Genomic DNA, 22271 nt, shown 5'->3' on the forward strand with positions numbered 1-22271 from the left:
AAAGGACTTTTATTTAGTTTTATAGTTCTACTAATTTCAGAAACAAAAAGCAGAGCTAATGTAATTTGGTTATAGTGAAATACCCCTTGAAACATTTTTATTTGTGTATTTTTAATATTATGTAAGAAGTCTGTTCGCCTGAGTAAATGAGGATTAAGATGATACATTTTAAACTAGATGTGTTAATCATTTCCTGAAAATCTGGATCTTTGATGTTGAGAATATTAAAGAAGTTATCAGAAAAAAAAAAAAAAAAGTAGAAATGGTTTTAATAGAATAAAATCTAATCAAATATAAAGTTTTAGTAAAGTTTTAAAATCAATTTCTGGCTTAATATCTGCTGCTGTCATAAAAAAAAAAAAAAACAGAAAGGAAAAGAAAAAGAAAATTTATGATTGTCTAGGGGAAGAGAGAAAAAACAAATGCATACAGTAGGGACTAAAACAAGATTCACAACAAGTGCTGCGGGGCTGACAACAGCATAAACCACAAGAAGAATTAGGCTTTCCTGAAATACAGTGAAAACCAAATTGCTTTGTGCTAAAGCAGAAAGTCACCTAAACAGGTCAAGCTGCTTAAAGCTTAGCCGCATGCATAAAATGTGCTGGGACTCACCAGATCTTTTCAGAATGCCGCTGCAAAGCCAAGGCTTACACAACTTCTAAGGCATGCAGTTTGAATGAGAAGCATTACTCTTCATTTATTTTTCAGAGAGGCATACAAAATAATCTGTATCTTTGGTGGAATCATAAAAAACCTATAGCAATACAAAAGAATATATCACAGGGAATAATGTCACAGGTAATATTTAAGATGTAGTGCCATCATTGTTTTCTACTGACTAATGGAGATCAGTCAAGTTTCACACAAGAATTAAGACTCCTTAGTCTTCAGTAACTAAACTTGCAGAACAGCGTGTGCTATGCTTATGTCAATGTGAGGCCAAGGGCTTTCCTCCTCCTGTAAGGGGAAGCCACCCTGTCTTTTCTCCTCTCAAGTATCACCCTCACAGAAAGAAAGAGGAAGACACTATAACAGAAAGAAAAGGTCCAAAAGGGAAATGTTCAGAGAAGAAGAATGGGTGTGGAAATTACTACTCTGTGATGTTAGCGACGACTGAGCAAGGAGCCTTAGTCTGAGCCTGGAAATCTGAGAACAAGACCAAGATTTGCTGGGTTAAGAAAATAAGACTGAGATAAGTAGTCAGCAGTTCAAGACAGACTGGTAGTTCAGATCAGAATTGAAGTCACAAAGAAAAGAGACTTTATTGGAATATATGTGATAGGATAACTGTGTCACGTTCCCTGCAATGAGATGATGGCAAACCATTGAAGTGAATCAGTACTACAGAATGAATGCATGTCACTAGAATCACCCAGGCTTTTTTTCCTTCAAAACTGGAAAGTGTATACTGAATAAGTAAGCAGGGGATGAATAAGTAAGCAGGGGATGGTTAATGTCCTGATACATTAACTGTGTTTAACTTTCTCTTCCATGAAACACTTATGGCAGTATTTTAAGCTATTAAAAGCTAGTGTGCTTTTCCAACACCTCCTGCTATGGGCAGTGACACCTCCCACCAGACCTGGTTGTTCAAAGCCCAGTCCAGCCTGGCCTTGAACACCTCCAGAGATGGGGCATCCACAATTTCTCTGGGTAACCTGTTCCATTGCCTCACTGCTCTCAGAGTAAAGAATGTCTCCCTAATATCAAATCTAAATCTACACTCTTTAGCTGTAAACCATTGCCACTTGTCCTGTTCTCACGCTGCCTGACAAAGAGTTCCTCCTCAGCTTTTTCTGTAGGCACACTAGGTACTGGAAGGCTGCTATAAGGTTTCTTTGGAGCCTTCTCTTCTCTGGGGAGAGAACAATCCCAACTCTCCCAGCCTGTCTTGATAGAGGTGCTCCAGCCCCTTGATCATCCTTGTGGCCCTTTTCTGGACTCTCTCTAGCAGGTCTATGTCGGGATCCTCTATGGGATCCTCTACAGAATTGCAATATTTAATTATTTTTATTTTTTTTTAATATATGATGTGTTAAGGATCATACTAATGTGCAGAGACTAAAGCATGTTAGTCTATGGGTACCAAAGAGAGGTTAAAGGAGTCATCTGATTCAGGTGATTATTTTAAATATGTTATATCTGGTAGTGCATTAATCAAAAGCTTTAAGAGTTTGGGGAGACAGCTACTGGATCCAAGATTATTTTTTTCTTTTTGATACCTATCTCCACTTGGTAGCATGAGATGATGTTACAAAAAGCAACAGAGGTCTGTCACAATGAGAGATAGGATGCTAGATGTCTTTGTGTAGGCAATATAGAATCTTTTCAGATAGGTCATGACTCTTATGTCCTCAGTGTTGAAGTCAAGGAGGTATTTCCTTATTCCAATAGCTCGGCTATTGGAATATTTTTAATCTCCTTTTTGTGGGTGGACGTAGTCCAGTTCTAGAATTGTTTGGAGTATTGCAGTTAACACAGTCTCTGTTTTTACATATATTTAAGCACTGGCAAGAGGTCTCTGTTCTTTTCTGGGGAAGGTTACTTTTGAAGCTTTTTTTTTTTCTCCTTATTTATTCATTTACTCATTCATTTATTTTAACTTAAGATCTTAGGTTGTATAATGTGCTGTTTCCTGTATGGGCTGTGGACCATAAGGAGAAAGTTCTTATAATTTTGATGGATTTATGTAGATGCCTGGACAAGTTTAATTTAGATTATTTATTTATTTATTTAATGATTTCAGAAATCTTTATGATGTGGAAATAGATGATTATTCACATTATAGTTTTAAGCAATGTTTTTAGCTTCCCAGATGAAAGAATCATTGAGATCTATCTTTACTGGCCATTATAATTTTTTACCATTGACATTGTTGTCTGTCATCACAGAAAGAGGTGCATGTGTGTCCTGGTTTCAGTTAGAACAGAATTAATTTTCTTCCTAGTAGCTGGTGGAATGCTGTGTTTTGGCTTAGGATGAGAAGAGTGCTGATAACACCCCGATGCTTTAATTGTTGCAGAGCAGTGCTTATACTAAGCCAAGGACATCTCAGCCTTTTGCTCTGTCCTGCCAACAGGCAGGCTGTGGGTGCAGTAAGAGCTGGGAGGGGACAGACCCAGGACAGGTGACCCAAACTAGCCAAAGGGGTATTCCATACCATCTGACGTCATGCTAAACAATATATAGGGGTGGCTAGCCGGGGGGGGAGGGGGGCCGGACTGCTCGGGGTTAGGCTGGGCATCAGTCAGCGAGTGGTGAGCAATTGCATTGTGCATCACTTGTACATATTATTATTACTTTCCTATTATCACCATTGTATTATTATTATTATTATTGTTATTATTATTTTTGTTATTATTATTTTCCTGTCTTATTAAACTGTCTTTATCTCAACTCACGGGCTTCACTTTCCATTTCTCTCCCCCGTACCAGAGAGGGAGTGGGGAGGGTGAGTGAACGGCTGCGTGGTGTTTAGCTGCCGGCCGGGTTAAACCACGACAATGTGCTAGTGTCCTGCTTCTCTTGTTCAATTTACAAACAGTAAAAGAAAGTTTGTCAGATTCAGTTGTTTAGAGCATGCTAGTTTATCATCATCTTGCCGGTTAAAAAGTCACCACATCAACTGCTGTGTTTTTTCTAGCAGAAAACAGGTGTATGTTGATTACTTCGTCAGCAGGGAGAGAATGACTTAGGCTCCCACTTACTGTGTCATTATGGTATAAACTAGCTGTTGAAAAATGGTGACAAGCTGATGTGTAGAAAAGTAAAGTTTCCAGGTGTCTACACAGTTTTCAGTGAGAACTGGAAAAACTTTTACAGTCCTCCACAGAATTTTGTAGTGTATCACAGTTTCACTCTTTTGATTTCCTGAGTAACGAGAAAAGAAAGTAAAGGAAAGACCAGAAGAGACAGGACAGGACTAGGATCTCATGCCAATATAAGTTTAGATCCAAGCAAAAAGAAAAAAACAAAACAAAACAAACAAACAAACAAAAAAAAAAACTGTTTAATTTTATGCACAGACTTTAATGACATCGCTTTTGGCCTAAAAATTAACATGTGCTGGCCTGGATCAGAGCCCAGTTCTTTAGTTTACATTCTGAAAAGAAACCACCTGCATTAAGCTGATAAATCAAATAAACTTCCAGCAAGCTTTGTTTAACCATAAACATTTCATACCCTGATAAAAGCAAAGAGGTATTGATAACATCAAAGGGAAATATTTTACTGATTAAATAGTTTTATATGTTTCTTCCTAACATGGAAAAGTTCTTTGAAGATAATTAAATAATATAAAAAACTATACACCAGCGTAAAAATAGTACTGTGAGAGCATGATTTATTGATTTTGCCATATCATTGGGCTTATAAGAAATAATTCAGTACATATACTTGGGCTATCTCAGGTGATTAATTTTGATTTTAGTAAGATTTTTTTTTTGGTTTTGTTTGTCTTTTGGTTTTGTTTTAATTCCCTGAACTAGTTTGCAATGTGTAAACTAAGCTGTAAAGAACAATGTGAAGATGTTTAAATTCCTTATGAATTTTTAAAATAATTAAATACTTCAATAATATATATAATGAAGACTTGAAGAGTGTACAGAAGAAGAAGAAAAACTCATAAATATGAATAAACTTTCTAGCATCATAGGGAAAACAAAATAATAAAAATAAAAATATTTTTAACACATCAAACTATACCTACCAGATATAAATGAAATGTATGTGTATCCATACATTGCATGTCAAATGACTGGTAGCTAGCATTTTAAAATTCTGTCATAATAGCAAATATATGCATAAATTATTATTTCTATGGAAATATTTGTATGTTGGTTTGGATGGGGGATGGCTAAGGATTTATATTTTTGTTTATACCAAGTTTTTACATGCAGTTAATTATACAAAGTTATTTTGTTGCTCATTGACTGATCTCATTGCATTGTATTGCAAAAGCAAATGCAAGCTAGAAAACCTCTTCTTGCACTGCTTTGTTTTTATGTAGATGAGAGAAAAAAAAAAAAAAAAGAAAAAGTGAGGCAGTGACTTGAGGGGAATAAACTCAATCAATGACATATCTGTTTCCATAGAAATAGGTCGTTGATATGGAAAAGTGTTGGGGCCACCTGCACAGCCTTTTCCCTGTCTTGGTATCCAGCTTTATCACCAGGTCCATGAAAGCAGCAGGAAATGTATTTTATTTTTTTTGTTTGTTTGTTTGCTTGTTTGTTCCTAGTAAAATACAAAGCTATAGTTTTGCAAGAAAAACTCAGAAACAGGATCATTCCAAGTCTTCATACACAGTTGCACTCACCACTGCTTGTCTTTAATGTTAATTACAAGCACCACTTAAACACCTTTTATTTGACTTTTACTAAAAGTTAAACATGAATATTTTTCTTCTCTGAAGAAAACTCTCATCAAGATTGAATACATGCCATTGTTACTATATTATAATACACATTAGTATGACTTTGTGAAATATGACATTCTATATGACATACAATTCAAGATAAAACATTGGGATTTATGATAATGAACACTCCATGTCACTATTAACTAAAAATGCAATGGGAGATTTAGCAACAGGGATATTTCCAATGGGACAACAGTGCTTTGTTAGCTAGATTTTTTCAATATTGTTTGTTTCAACTTTGCTTAAAATAAAGTTCATGTAAATCTGACACTGTCATGACAAATATGCAACAGAGTTGGAATTCCAACTACTAATACTTCTATTTTGAAATAATATGCTAATTTATATTCTAATTTTATTATTTTTTACCAAAAGTCATAAAGGCTGTAGGGATGATTTTATACTAGTGAGCTAGATCTAAATCTTTACCATTTACCACCTGCTGTTTTGCTGCATTAGTTTAGTTAGATGAAGTATTCTTTGAACCGCTAGATATTTAACTAGCTAAAAGTAGACTTAGAACATTTGAATGTTTCAGCAGGAGGCCTGTCTTTTGTCACTTATCTATATAGAGTGTTACTTTGCCTAGCAGCTATTAATGTAAAAGTGATGGATGAATAGTTCATAGGTGAAAACTTAAAATTGTGCCTTCATCCATTAAAAATCCCAGCATTTTAAAGTGGCCTAAACAGATTAAGGAAATAGATGTATGGACTGATTTTGTACACTAAAACTGCAGAGTGCCAAGCAAGATTCCCATGCAGTGGTACCTGACTTGTCACACTTAAGTTTTTAACATAGTCCCTGACATGGTTTTGGTTTATGCCAAGTAGTACTATTGAAACAATTCCTGGGTGCAGCTAGTGAATTAACATTGGCCATGGTCCATTCCCAACAAGTAACTGGCATGCTACTATATTGTTTTTAAAAACAAAAATGCCTGAAAGTGTGGTTGCATGGAGTCACCACATGCAAATAGAGTACCTTCTGGAAACATTCAGCTGATTAATATGGACATGTTTCCTAAACAGACACAATCTGATCTATACTTAGACGTGTTAAAAGTTTAAGCTGTCTCTAGTGTCAAGACAAGGTTGGTCATCTCTCAAACATGGTTCATCTCATCCATCATCATCTCATACATTTCATACACTTATGAAATATCTTTCTAGTGGGAGTCTAGCTGACAAAGCTATTAATTATTATTAATTAATTATTGAATTCTTAAATGTTCTGGGTGCAGTGAGACACCTAGTCTGGGAATCGGGAAGTTTCTGATCATCTCAAACATCACCAAACTTTCCAGCTTGTGTCTAGCCTTTCCTGTTCTCTTCCCCTTATTTTCTTTAACAGAAAGACAAATTCATTACTCACTGTGTAAGAACAAGAGACTGACTCATATTTTCTTATAAGGCGTTTTTATTATGTGAAAGGAAGCAAATGTACTGATATTGGTTTTTCATGTACGTCTACAGTTGCCTAAATACATGGAGGATCTGTTGTCTTCCATGGCAGAACTAAACACCCTCAAGCTTATGTTTTCCTCTCCAGGAGCTTCAAACTGGAACTCTAGCTCCGTAAGCAGGATTTGTATTTCTTGCTATATTAATAGCATGTTTTTTATTCATCTTTGTTCTTGTATAGCTTTGGGCATAGGTCCTGGTGCCTCACTGTGATAATGCTTTTTTTTTTTTTTTCTTCACATTTTGTTCAGAAACAGCTCCAGACCTTATGGACAGAGATAATTTATCACTGTCAGCCACCACTGATAGAATAATTCTTCCTCAACCCTAGAAGAGACACCAGTTGAAAGTACATAAAATAGAGGCCTACAGAGGACAAACAGCAAAACAGAATCATATCATATTAAAAGTGCACAAGACCTACAGTAATCCAGTGGAACAGTGCATTGCTGTATTGTCTGTATGAAGGGACTGTTCTTCTGGAAGCATTTAGCCTTGATGATCGTGAATGAGCAGAAAGAGTAAGGATATCAATAAGGTGAGGCTTATACTGAAAAAGTAAGCTAGGAAGAAGTTCTTTTTAGTGATGCTTCATTTCCTATCAGTTTGGGCATCTGACAAGCCAAACAGCCTAAGAACTTATAATGTCATTCATCCACTGGACCCCTCATCTCTCATGGGAAAAATTGTCACAGGTCCATTTATCACTGTATAAGGAAGGACCTGGCCTGTTACATCCCACTTCACTTCAGCTATGATCTGTCCCTGCACTCAAAACATATCTCACTATGTTCCTGTAATACCATCTCCTTTTCCTCCCTGTACTTTGCTTCCTAGTTGTCATTGCTTATTGCTTAAGAATGAGCTTTCAAACTCTTATTACAGTTCAAATTGCTAGTGAACCCCAAGAGGGGAGAGGAACATGTGGAAAAGTCAGTAGTTCATTTTCTACCTGTTTTCTACTTTGGGTCTTTTTATGTATTTGTGGCTACATAAGCAATTTTAAATTCCAGAAAAAAAGTATAGAGTTAACAAAAAATATGAGATAATTGATGGAGAAGCTTTATATTTTCTGCTTCTTGTTCTGTATTTCTTTGATCAGACTCTATTAAGATGCAGGTTAGATAGCCAAAATATGCTAAATTCAACAATCTTCACTAGACAGTTTTCTAGGATAGTGTGCCAGTTTTCAGTTGTCTAAACTTGCAATTCTCTTGTTATTTTTCCTTTAAGAAAAATCAAACCTTTAAAAATAAAATGTTGTATCCCTGTGTAGTTAAAGCTTCTATTATGCTTAAGAAACATTTTCAAATGAATGATGTCTCAGAGGTGGCAGATACAGTTAGTCACAGTGGATAAGTGCCATAGCCTATTGGTTCTGCTATGACAATCAGCATTTCTTCATTTATCAGTGTAGGTAATTACACTGTTGTATTTAACAATGCAATAAGATGAATGTGAAGAACTTACTCTTCTGTTAAAAATAAAGATTTCTTCTAAACACTTCTGAATGCAGTTAACACGGTGAAGATTTTGCATATTTATTTATTTAATTTATTGAAAATTTAGATTCTGAAAGATAGAGCAAAAGCTGCAGAAAGTCCGTTTCTAAGCTCTAAATCCTTTTGAAGCAGCAGATTTTCTTTACCTATACTTTCCTATTGTCTGAGAGCATGAGTACTAAATAGGATGAATTTGAATCAGTAATGCTGAAGGAAAAATGAGAAAATGTAGCAATTACTGCAACATGTTGAGATGAATCATACAACCAGAATGTTAAAATTAAAGGACATACATTGTGTTAATGGGAAGAAGAAGAGGAGTGAAAGGAGGAAACATTTTTTGTAGTCTGTTTAAAACCTAGAACACTGTAAAAGCAAAACAAACCTGTAAATAAATATGTATTTGATAATATATTCTCAGAATATGATAGCTGTGGAAAAGTCAAATATCTATGTGAATTTTAGTTTCATGTTCTCTTTTTCAGCCAACCAGGACTCTGAACTCTAACCTAGTAAAATATAGCCATGGAAAACTTTTAAAAAGGGGTTCATTCAGGATCAAGAATAGATGCAGAAATATATTTCCCATATTTTATGATAGAAGTCATCTCCATTGTAAGCAGAGGGACAGACTAGATGATTACTAGGGGTCTTGTGAGTTGAAAAGGTTACGTGATTATAAATGTACATAAATATATTTAAGTAATTGAAATACTTTTGCAACCATTTAAACCATTACATCAAAGATCCTCACCTGGAAAAGACCCTTGAATTAACACATAAACTTTTCTAGCAACATTTCTGAATTACAGAAGGATGTTTCTGACCACTCTTTTCAATGTTAAATATGTCTTACCTATCTTTCATGTTGGGAAACTGCAATGACTAATTAAGGTAGTTCGGAAAAAAAACAAAACACACCACATTAAAGGTTATTATTATTATTATTATTATTACTATATTATATATATGTGAACTCAATTTATACAGGCAATATCAGACTTTTCTGAAACAGAGTTTTCAGCTATTCTTTTACAGCTATTCTCCTACTGTTAAAGCCTATTGATGCTATGCTGTACAGAGATGTGCTGCATGCTGCTGCAGTAATATAATGAGAAATTGGCTTACACAGTATCCTAAGTGCATAATAAAGATATTAATTGCTGTTTAAAATGGTTGGAAAATTGCTTGTAGCAGACAAGGTTTTTTTAAAGTTCAAAGTCTTATAAGTTACTCAAACCTTCAACAAATACTCAGACACTGACTAGTTACTTGTTTTGTTTCCAAATGAAAACATTATGTTTATTACAAAATAAATCTTTTACATACCACCTTTCTGTAAGTAAATTAACATTTTAAGCTCTAATATACTATTTTTAAACTGCTGATAAAACTCAGATTGAAATAGGGTTCATTTTTAGAATAATATTTTATTAGTAATTCTAATGTATATCATATAAATTATGGAGTGGCAAAGAGAGTCAGATTTTAAAGGTGAACACTATGAAAGGAGACCTCAGCAAGGATGAGAGATTCATGAGGGATGTTGTGAGATGGCATGCAGTTGTGCTTCCTCTTGAAATTGCAATCTGTTAGTATGTGAGATAATTCAGATGTTTATGACACAAATCTTTCCTGGTACTTACCTTTTTCAGAAATATTTTTTTTTAAATAAAACCTACAAAACAGGTAACAAATTGCTCTCTAAATGGCATCTCTCTTCACTGTTGCAAGAATTATTGGAAAAAAATATTATGTCATTTTATTTTTATTTAATAGCAATTCCGGGAATGGCTCAATGTTAACAGGAAAGATTAGAAGGAAATTTTTCACTCATATGGTGGTGAGCCTGTGAGAACAGGTTGCCCAGAGAGGCTGTGGATGCCCCATCCCTGGAGGTGTTCAAGACCAGGTTAGATTGTTAGACCTTAAGCAACCTCAGTACCCTGGTGACCTATGGCAGACAGGTTGGAACCCTTGGCAGAGTAGATGATCGTTGAGGTCCCTTCTAACCCAGACCATTCTATGATTCTATGATTCTATGATTGAGAAGAATAACTCTGTGCTAAGTACTGTATACACAGGTAGGGTGTTTTTCTGAGATATTGGGTTGTGCAAAATAGCAAAAATATATCTTCATAATGAAGCATTTTAATCCCTAAGCAATTGATTATAATTATCACTTCCCCACTTGCAATTTTCTGAATAAAACAATGTTTTATTTTCCTTAGGAGCTTCAAAAAATGTTTTAGATTAAAATAAAAGCATTTTTAAATTGAATGAATTGTATTTTGATGTCACATTCAACAAAATAAAATAAAATAAATTAGTTCATTCTCAGTTATTTTTTTTCCCAGGCTTATTTTTATTGACTGAGCTAAGATAGATAGAGAATGAGTTGAGGGGACAAATAAAGCCCTTATCACCTTCACCACGGGAAAGAAAAAAAAAAAAAAAAGTGGAAATATTTCATCCACCTTAACAAAAAGACAATTTACTCGTGTTTAAGAATTTCATGGTCTGCATATTCATGATTTTTTTTTTTCCTGACATACCAAGTTAAAATAAATTTCATTTTGTGTTTTCTTGTAAACATTCCTTATCTGAAGTAAATAAAAAAATCTATGCAATTCAGATATATTTGTGACTCCTTAATATTTTTTTTCTGTATTGTCTTTTGACATCTGCCTTGCTACCAATAACAGAAATTATCACTATATTTTGCTTGTATTCCTCTTTGGATGTTGGCACTGTCTCTCTTTCTCTCAACCTCCAGCTGGAGAATATATTATAGTATTAGTTAATGTATTATTAATATTAGTAGTAGTTATTGTTATCATTTGTTGTCACTGTTTAAAGTACAGTACATACTGGAATGTAAATTAAAATTCTAATATGACAGTTTCAAATTCATTTTAAAGCTATTTCTTTTCCAGTGGTTTTAACTTTCATACATTGATTTCATGAACATTAAATTTAATGGAAAAGATGCATACGAGAGTCTAAAGAATGCTATATAAAAAATAAAAAGAAATCATAAGACTGTAATCAAAACTCCTTAGTTACAATTTCTAGGTTGTCATTTCTGTTCTCAGATTTTTTAAATGAACCAATGCATCCTTTTTTTTTATTTTATTTTATTTTTTTTTCCTGACTCTTAAGAATGAAAATTGTTGGGAGCTGCCTTGCATGTTAAAGCACAATGCGTATTCCCTGAAATGCAGATGGGCAAATATCATGATCACTGCCATCTTTGCACATTAAGAATATATCAGTCTCTCTGTCCACTGGAATTCCAAATTTCTTGAAAATGCAGCTGATTGTACCTGGTTCAATGTACTTTACCTTATGAACACCTGCAGCCCAGAACACCACTTTTAAAGTGGCATAAATAGTAATTGTTTAAAACAATTATTGCACATACATTAAATTAATACACATATTACTGGCATGTGTAAGCTCATCTACCTTGAACATGGCAATTAGTACCTACAAAAAATACAGAGGCAGGTAGTTTCTTTTAACAGTCATCTGTCAGAATTGCCAGTTCTTTTAAAAGTAGACATGTATGCAGTTTTTACAATGACAAAGGAAGCACTAAAAATAGCTATTTCAGGCTAATATTCTAATCATTCTGATCTTCAGCTACAGTGAATCAAACATTTTACCTGGGGCATATTTCGGTAAGAATCATAAGCATTTAATGCCCATGTTTTTTGCTTAACTCAGAAATATCAATCTGAATTTTGTATTTGCATATAAAAACTGACTGTGATGAAAATTGCTAAAACCAATGAAAAATTTTAGGCTTATTAGCCCCTGTGAATTTTAATTGGCCTTTTAAGTCTAAAACATATGAAAAAGTCTGTGGTAAGAGATTCTATTTGAAAATGATAAATACTGAAAAGATATAGCTGGCAAGAGGAAGCAAGAATAGTTACTGTAATTGGATACCAGGTCATGAATGAGAAAAAAGATGTAAGAGATTAAATGCCTCATAGAGAAAAAAATGAGGTTTGAGAGAAAGGAGATTGCATTACTGCAACCTGTCTTAGATGTTTTAAGTAGAACTAGAGTGCTCCTGCTCTCAGACTGACATATTCTCTTAACCTCACCAGTTTTTCTCCCCCTTTAACTCTGCTATTTTCCACAGTAAACTAGCAAGAAGAAAGCAAAGCATGCACAAAATTAATTAATTAATTAATTAAAATAATTGGGAGGAGCACTGTGGGAGGCAAGACAGGCTATATACTGGAGCAATACAACTGAACACAACTGTGCTAAACATGATAAAAACTAGAACACTTCTTTTAATCAGGATTCTGCTTTTGTCTACCTTCCCAAGATTCATCAGTCACATGCTTGTAGTAGCATCCTACCCCTGGATTTTTGCAGTCTTTCATAAAATACTGTTCCAAGCAACTAGGATGATAGTTGATCAGTCATTCAATGCAAACATCAGCCTCAAGAATTCTCAGTGTAAAAAACTACATTACTGAAATCCGGATCCTTTTGCCAAGGCTGGATAACTCTCTAGGATGCAGCTTATCTGCTTTTCATGATATCTACAAATGAACATGTTTGTTTAACACACCACTGGCTTTCTTTTTGTGTGTGAGAAAATACAAAAACCTGATTTTGGAGATTTCTTCTTTTTCTTCCTTCCTTCCTTCCTTCCTTCCTTCCTTCCTTCCTTCCTTCCTTCCTTCCTTCCTTCCTTCCTTCCTTCCTTCCTTCCTTCCTTCCTTCCTTCCTTCCTTCCTTCCTTCCTTCCTTCCTTCCTTCCTTCCTTCCTTCCTTCCTTCCTTCCTTTCTTCCTTTCTTTCTTCCTTTCTTTCCTTCTTTCTTTGCTTCTTTTTCTTTCCTTCTTTCCTCATTTCTTTTTCCTTCCTTCCTTCCTTCCCTCTTTGAGCGTATAAGGTAGAATACAGAAGCAATTTAAGAAGGAAAGAACTGATACAGAGTCAGTGCTTTGTGATAAGATATATGTTTTGTATAAATGCTGTCTTCTTTCCTTTCTGTATTGCCAATAGCAGTAGAGGTGATTGCAAATAAAAGTAAAAATTGAGGTACAAGAAAACAGCAATTTAAGTTTGATGTGGTCATTTTATAGAGTGGAGAAAGAGGACTAATTTTTTTTTTTTTTTTTTCTTGTTGTTTGTTTGTTTGTTTTATTTTTTCTAAGAAACTAATATTTTGGCAGCCCCTAATGTGCATTTTGAAAAACTGTTGCGTAGTCTGTAATTAAATAAATCAAGTGCTGTCTTCTCAACAGCATTTTGAAACTTGAAGACAGTGAAAAGGACCATAGTGCTTGAGTTAAGTAAAGACAGAACTGAAAGTTGTTTGCATGCTGATGGTACATTCTTTGACAAGATAATCTTGTTGCTGACAACAACACTGACAGCATACTAGGCAACACAATTTTCTCAGAAATATAGCTATTCTTACTAGACATAATCTAGTAAGAGAGAACATTAAATATTCTACTTTAAAAAGAACTTCTGTTACATTTCTCAACAAATAATTTATGTGTCTTATTAGTGTATTCAGATATAAAACCTGGATCATAGATTCCTTGAATTATAAAATGATTTGGGTTGGAAGGGAACTTAAAGATCATCTATTTCCAGCTCCACTGGCATGGGCAGGGACAACTTCCACCAGGCCAGTTTGCCCAAAGCCCCATCCAACCTGGTCTTGAACACCTCCAGGGATAGGGCATCCACAGCTTCTCTGGGTAACCAGTTCCAGTGCATCACCACCCTCAGAGTAAAGAATTATCTTATGTCTAATCTAAACCAACCATCTTTTAGTTTAAAGTTGTTACTCCTTGTCTTATTCCTATGCTGCCTGACAAAGATTCCCTCCCCAGCTTTTCGTGTAGACTTAAAAAGTATTGGTAGGCTGCTATAAGGTCTATCCAAAGCCTTCTCTTCTCCAGGATGAACATTCCCAGCTCTCTCAGCATATCTTGATGCAGTGTGCTGTGCTCACCTTGACTCCTGGCTCATTCCAATGTTGGCTCTTCCGTGAAATTTTGTTTTGGAAATTCAGCCTATTCTGATTGAGATTACAACAGAAGAAAGCCTTTATGATTCCTATAAGATCATAAAAGCTGACCTTGATTTTTCAATAAGAGTTAAGAACACAAAATAAAACTAAACTGCTTATTAGTAAGCTGTAGTAATTGTAAGGAATTATAAAAATGGTTGAAGAATGATATGGTCCATAAAGACACAAAGTGGAAATAAGAATACTATAGATATATAATTGTCACATAAATAATTATAAGAAAACAGCCAGTAGCAATGATTTTAGCACTTTTATTTTTTAATGAAACATATATGTATTATGAATAGATAGATAAACTTTTTTCACTCCAAAAAAAAAAGTTAAACTAATCAATAACAGCAGTTTATTACTTCTAAGTGTCACAGTAGTTTTCATTAATTTTTTAATTTTTATTTTTCCCCTGCAAGTCAAATCATAATCGTCAGATGATTGCTGACAAATTTTTGATAACAACAACTCCCACTGACTTAAGGGAAATTTCTCTCTGAAATCTTTTTTCCTGGCAGAGAAAGATTAATAGCTTTCCTAAGAAATGATGCCAAATCTATTTAACTGAAATACAATTTCATGAATTCACAATAGCAAAAAGAGGGTGGTCTTGTCCCATTTTATCTGTTTCACACATCACATTGCAAATCAGGGAGAGAGGATAAGAGAAAAAGTATTGATATCTTTAACAGGGCACATGTGTATACCAGCAAATGTGAGGATATGGATCAGGAAATAAGATCTATTTCAAATGACTTAAAAACCCACAAAGTAGTGTTTTGAATACTTCAAGATTTAATTTATGTTGGAAATAGTTTACAAGCAGTTTGAAAGCATGTATCGTATTTCATAAGTAATGCTGATCATTTTCTCTTGGGATCATACTTGATAATTCTCAGCCCTAACTTCCTGGTCTAAAATGACATGATACAATTAAAAAACTCAAGATTCAGGTCATTTGCATTTTAGGTCCCCACCCATGCTTTTCATTAATGTTTATCAAATTTAATTGAACTAAAAACTGTAGCAAACAAACGAGCAAACAAACCGTTCTACCATTACCATTTAAAACTTACAACATTCTCCCACTTTTGAAAAAAATGACCTGGACAGGCTGAAGAAAATGAACTGCACACCAATGTGAACCAATGTGAACTGCATGAGGTTCAAGAAGTCCAAGTGCAAGGTGCTGTACCTGGGTCGGGGCAATCCCAGCCATGAGTACAGACTAGGAGAAGAACTCATTGAGAACAGCCCTGTAAAGAGAGACTTGGTGGGTGAGAGGCTTGACACAAGCCAGCAGTGCACATTTGCAGCCCAGAAGGCCAGTTGTGTACTGCATCAAAAGAGGCAAGGTCAGCAGATCAAGGAAGTTGATTGTCACCCTCTGCTCTGCTCTGCCCCATCTGCATGAGGCCCCACCTGGAGCACTGCGTACAGGTTTGGGGACCCCAGCAAAAGAAAGATGTGGACCTGTTAGAGTGAGACCAGAGGAGGGCTACAAAGATGATCAGAGGGCTGGAGTACCTCTCCACTGAAGAAAGGCTGAGAGAGCTGGGGTTATTCAGCCTGAAGACGAGAAGGCACTGGGGAGACCTCACTGTGGCTTTTCTATACCTAAAGAGGTCTTGTAAAAAGGGTGGAAAAGGACTCTTTATTCAGGTAGATAATGATAGACCAAGAGGGATTGGTCTTAAACTAAAAGAGGACAGATTTAGACTAGATATTAAAAGGAAATTCTTTATCGTAAGGGTAATGAGGCACTGGAACAGGTTGCCCAGAGTAGCTGTGGATGCATCTTAAGGTGTTCAAGGCCAGGATGGATGGGGCCTTAGCCAGCCTGATCCAGTGGGTGGCATTCCTGCCTATGTCAGGGGGTTGGAGTTAGATGATCTTTATGGTCCCTTCCAACCCAAGCCATTCTATGATTCTACGATTACACTAATACATCTTCTAATTAAGGAACAGAGGGATTAAAAGCTCAGTGATCTCATCACTATTTTGTGAAGATATATGTTTATATCTTTATACATATACAACATTAAGCAATTTTTGAACAGGTTTCTGTGTCAATCAGTTTGTGCAGTGACTGACAAAAAGCTGATTATGTTTTGAGAGCTACGCATAATATTTAAACAATGAAACTGATTAAATGTCACTTATACTTTTACATTCATTTAATCTTCATGTTTGATAAAAGGGTTTTGTGATTCTGTTTCTCTAGATGAATTTAATATTATCTGGTTTTTAGATGACAAAAGTAACAGAGTTGGAAGAAAGTGAAAAATATGAAAATATGAGTAAAATGCATCGTAATATTTTCTGTGCTCCTTGCTGTTCCAGGACCTCTGATGTGAAGGAAGATAACTGTGAAAAGTCATTAATTTCAACCACGTTATATTTGTCACAAAACTGAGATCAGTGCTGAAATTTCACCAGAACTGCCTTAAGGATGGGCATTTCCTCTGTTAAAGGCTTCATCTTCAGGCTTTCTTGATGTTCAGTGAAAGTCTCTCAAGGGACTTCATTTTAACTGAGTCCTTTTTTTCTCAGAACTTTGAATTTGAGAATTCTTATGTAAATGAAGCATGATAAGAACTTTTTCTTTTAATTACCCATCTCTAAACATGTTTTAACATAGATAATAAATTGATATTAATTTGTGTTTTATCTAAGAATTCATTTTTCCACATGTAAACCTTTAAAATGTTCAATTCTTAGTGGTTTGAAATGAAATGAAGACTAATCCTGGACTTAGAGAAAGAAATCTTTATGATTTAAGCGCCTTTTTTTTTTTTTTTAAACTTGTTGACTTCTTTCTTTGCACTCCATTGAAAAATCAGCAAGAATGGTCAATGTGTAGATAATGTGTATTTCTCTTGCTAATTTAATCATGATTTTTCCCTGCTCATACTTTGAGGAGACTAGAAAGGGATACTGAAAGTGAGAGGAAGCTGGTGAAAACTGGGAACTGTTTTAATTGTGATGAATTAATAAAGGTGTTTTGATAACAAAAAAAAAGGTCTATTGTACATGCACCTTGGCTTTGTAGGTGAAGAATCTGAATTAGCCAAATAAAAAAGTATGATCTTTCACTGCTGGACATGCAATTTGTAGTCTCTTTTCCTTTTCCTGTGATCAGATCTTTCTAAAATCTATTCTTTAACAACCACTAGCAGACTGGAGTGGAAACCTAATATATTAATATTAAAAGTAATGTAAAAGTAAATGCTCAACCATTCTGTGATTCTGTGACAGTATCAAAGGTCTTACTGAAGTCTAGGAAGACAAGATGCATTGCTCTCCCCTCATCTGTCAGGCTGGTCAGCACAACAAACAGGAAGTTTCTGAAACCCATGGGAATACTCTAGTTGACTGGGGTATGTCCTGAATAATGATATTTTATTTTTTATTTTTATCCTGCTGTACTACTACTCTTCATTTTATCTGCTGTGCCAAGTGAGTAGCTCCCTTATTTCTTGTCATATGACTTTATCAGGCTATCTTCCTACAAAGTATATATTTGAAACTGTATTTAGTCAAATGAAAAGATACTTAATGTTCTTTGGAAACATAGCTTATACACACAGCTGCCCAAATGTTGTTGGCCTTTCTTTGTTAGTTTACCCAGAGGACTCAGCTGAATGCCATGTGTAGAAGTATTGAGCAAAAAATATCATGAAAAACGACACACAGAGAATCTAGTGACCTGAAAAAATGTTACTTGAAAAACTAATGACCTAAGCATGCCTCTGAATCTGAGATCATCTAGCGTAGAACTCAGGATTCCTTAAAGTGGATATGTACCTAGTGATCCAAATAGAAAAATGAAATCTAAAAATGATATTTTATAAATTTATATATATAAAAAAAGTCTCTGAAGTCACCCTTTATGTTTCAAGCCCCCTTTTTTATAGCTCACTGAAATCTGTAGTTGATAGAGTTTCCTGTGAATTATTTTTATATTCTACTTTTGTATTATTTACTGTTTTTTTTTTTTGTTTGTTTGTTTGTTTGGTTGGTTTTTTTTTTTTGTATTGAAAGAACCCAGAAAAACACATAATTGAAATTCAGGTATTAATATATGGATGTAAAATGGTATGCTATGAGATTTCAGAGGAGTTACATTTTTAATCTATTTTAAAAGATATACTACGTAAAGAAACTTACAGATATTTAGTTATGAATTGTTCTTTATTTTCATTTTGAAACTCTTAATCTGAAAATTAATTTTAAGAAAAAATACCTTTCATAATCATAAACTTTTCAAGACCAGAATAACTGGAAACTGCCTTATTACTGCCTCAGAATTTCATAGTAAGATATCAATGAATATGAAGATAAATTCAGTTTTCAGAAGCTCTAAGGAGAATACAAATGATTGACTTTCTGTTTTTCAACCTATAACTTATTGATGTTTCTAGGCCCAAATGACAAAACAAAGAGCAGAAATCAATAGTAGTGGAGTAAAGATCAGATCAATAGCTGAATTTCTCATTAATAGAATGAATGACAGTTTTACTGACTTTGACCAAAAAAAAAATTAAATAAATAAAAGCAACAAAACAGCCTCATGCTCTCTCTGATGGTGAGTGGAGGTGCGGAGGTCAAATATGCACAATGAATGTGGATCTGCAATTTCTTTAGACCAAAAAACTGTTGAATCTCTGAAATTCATTTTAAAACAGATATGTGATCCCAAGAGTAAAGTCCAACAGACATCATTAGAAATTATGGATAAGCACTTACAGTGCTGTTAGGGGCCATAAACCTGCTTTTGCACACAGTCAGATTTACAGTTCTAGGCTTCAGAGCAGAACAATGTCAGTAATTTTTTCCTTCACCCAAGTGAAGCAATTGTCTGTGTATGTGTGGTGGGGAGGGGAAAGCTCTGCTGTGTTCGTTACTTAAGTAAACAAAGGAACACAATCCTCAAAATTTTCTTTGCGCTTTTCAAAAAAGTGTATTGATAAGAAAATATTTGTCATATTTATTTTCTAATCTTCAGTCAGAATAGGCAAAAGGGGAACATCACTGATAATGACTGTCAGTTGTCAATGATTGCCAATGAATACAAAATAAATAAATAAGGACAAAAATCTATTGAAACGATTCAGTCTAATGATAAACAGTAGTGATTATACTAGTGTGGTTTAACCCTGAGAGGCAGCTGATCCCCACACAACCACTCACTTGTTCCCCACCCAGAAGGATAGGGATGAGAATCAAAAAAGTAGAAGCGGGAAAACTCACAGGTTGAAATAAAGACAGTTTGCTAGGTAAAGCAAAAGTTGCACATGCAAGCAAAGTACAATTAAGGCATTAATTCACTACTTCCTACCAGCATGCACTTCAGCCAGTTCCAGGAAACTAGGTGTCCATACATACATAACAGTTTCTTGTGGAGACAAATCCCATTGCTCCAAATGCTTTCCCCTTCCTCTTTCTTTCCCTCTGGCTTTTATTGATCAGGATGACGTCATATGGTATGACAGATCATATGGTTATGCCAGATCATAAATCAGAGCTCACAAGTGACAATAGTAACTAATTAAACCTAGGTAGTCCTGAGTAATAATTTTTACTATTTTGATTTGTGTTTTATTTTAAAATATGTATTTTTAATAGACATATGTAGATGATATAAAATATTTATATATGACTTGCTGAGTGGTCAGCAAGTTACAGTAAATTGCTATAGAGTTCAATAGATCAATAGGTTAACTGTAAAACCTTCTAGTTATATTCTTATAATTATCTGTAATACATGATACTTGAGCCTGTAACACACTCTTGATATTTTAACCTCTTATAATCTATTTATAAACACAATGATTTTCCATGAATAATAATGTATTTTCAATATGACGATTGATCTATGAATGAATAGAAAAATGTTAATGCTATTTTTTGTCTTCAAATCAACCTCCCATAATGTTCAGAAAAAAAGCCTAAGTATTACTTTTGTAAAATAAAAATGTATAAAGGTGTATGAACCTTCTGTGTAAATAACATATTGCAGAATATTTATTCCTGTATTTCTATACATCACACAGTGTTTTTGTTTGTTTGTTTTTTCCATATCATTACAAATAGCAGTAATCAGATGAGTAGTATATGAACTTGCAAAGCATTAATATGCCATCCAGAATTAGGTCATTCTTAGTTAAAATGTACTTATATGAGGAGAAATTGCTGTAAAAATTACAATTTAGTTTAGGTGGAACTATTTGATTACTTTTCACTGTCTTGTAATACTTTAGGCTTCATCAAAACCTGAATGACAGTCATAGCTTCTTATAGTCATCAGGACTTTGAAAATGGAGATCCTAAGTCATATAAATGCCTAAGGCACATCATAAGTATTCTACTTTCCCAGACTTTTGTACACAAATTTATTCTTGTTTCCACTAATACATTGCAATTAGATAAAGTAACTAAACTCATTAAAATGGTAAGCAATACAAATCAACCAGTCATGAAATAGTGAGGATCAGAGAAGAAATATGGTCAGGATCTACTTAGACAAGTGAAAGAAGGAAGAAAATGAAGACTGGCATGGATGATGGGGGAAGAGATACCCAAGTATCCATGATGCTAGAATGATGGAACAGTACTTGTTCTGACTAAAGAAACCTACTCATTTGATTGTATTATGGTCTGTTCTGGTCTTGTTGATTTCTTGCCACTGGGAAAATATAATGGTTGGGGAAAAGCAAATGGAAATAAAAGAAAAACAGCTTGAACTTTGTGAAATTTCCTGGGTATTCCAATTACATATACAGAGGACCAGCTGCTGATGAACAGACTCCAGAAATCTCCTTACATTTTAAATCAGTGGTCAAGCTCCAGCCTATAGAAGCAAAGAGAATACAGGGAATACAGGTGGAAATATGAAAGCTGGATAGCTGGATTTAAATAGTAGCTGTCCCATCCTAAAAAAAAGAGAAAAAAAAAAAGAGAGAGAGAGAGAAAAAAAAAAAAGAGAGAGAGAGAGAGATTCAGTAGTTATATCAACTAGTTAAAACAAGAAAATTCCTCACATATTTTATGGTATGCTAATCAACTTGAACTGAACTGTGAAACACCAAGCCCCTTAAGGAAATCTGAACCTCAGTGCCAGCTGAATCCAGCCTCTTTGGTTTGACTTTCAACCTCTGTCTCAGCTGCTGCATTTCAATGTGGAATCTTTGAGAGTGCTGCAGCTCAGGCTGGAGAAAATCTGAATGACTCCATGGTAATCTGAGGGTCCAGACTATCAAACTACCTATCCATGCCTCAGAAAAAGAAAAAAAAAAAAGACTAACTGCACTATTACCACATTAGTAATAGGAAGGCTTTGTTGTTGGTTTTGTTTTTAACCTCATTTTTTTCTCAAGTCATTCAAGAAAGGTTCAGTACAGAGTCGTTGTTCTCTTTTTGTAAAACTGAATTTCACTCACTTCTAACATTGAAATTTTTCTGTAGAAATGAAAATCTTTCTGTAGAAATGAAAAATGCATAGCAGAATTTCAAGTCTACTTTCCATCTGACTGTCCTGACCATTTACTTCGACCTGCTTTGGGCCCTATAATCTGGAAATAGAAAAAAAAATCGCTTTGAGAAAGATAGAATTGCAAGTGTCACTATCATGGGCGCACCTATCCATCCCTGGAATTTGGCTCCCTGTACTCAGCTTTGCTATGATAGGGAGCAAGTGAGTAACTGTGTGGCAGATCGCTGTGAAAAGAACTGGGCCAGATTTAGCTGTGATAAGTGGGACCCAGCCCCACTTTGCTTGGGATGTACAATTAAACACTGGTCTGAATCCTGACCCATGTG

At 34.7% G+C, this 22271-nt stretch overlaps 1 long non-coding RNA gene across 1 annotated transcript; it reads left to right on the plus strand.

Annotated features, from left to right (window-relative positions):
* The first annotated feature begins 3222 nt into the window (after nt 1-3222).
* On the plus strand, nt 3223-17538 carry LOC113843277 (uncharacterized). The gene is made up of 3 exons (XR_005265074.2): nt 3223-3260; nt 7137-7423; nt 16794-17538. It is a non-coding gene; the product is annotated as an uncharacterized lncRNA (long non-coding RNA).
* Nucleotides 17539-22271: the final 4733 nt, after the last annotated feature.

Source organism: Anas platyrhynchos, chromosome 3 (genome assembly GCF_047663525.1).
Source record: "Anas platyrhynchos isolate ZD024472 breed Pekin duck chromosome 3, IASCAAS_PekinDuck_T2T, whole genome shotgun sequence".
NCBI classification, from domain to species: Eukaryota; Metazoa; Chordata; class Aves; order Anseriformes; family Anatidae; genus Anas; species Anas platyrhynchos.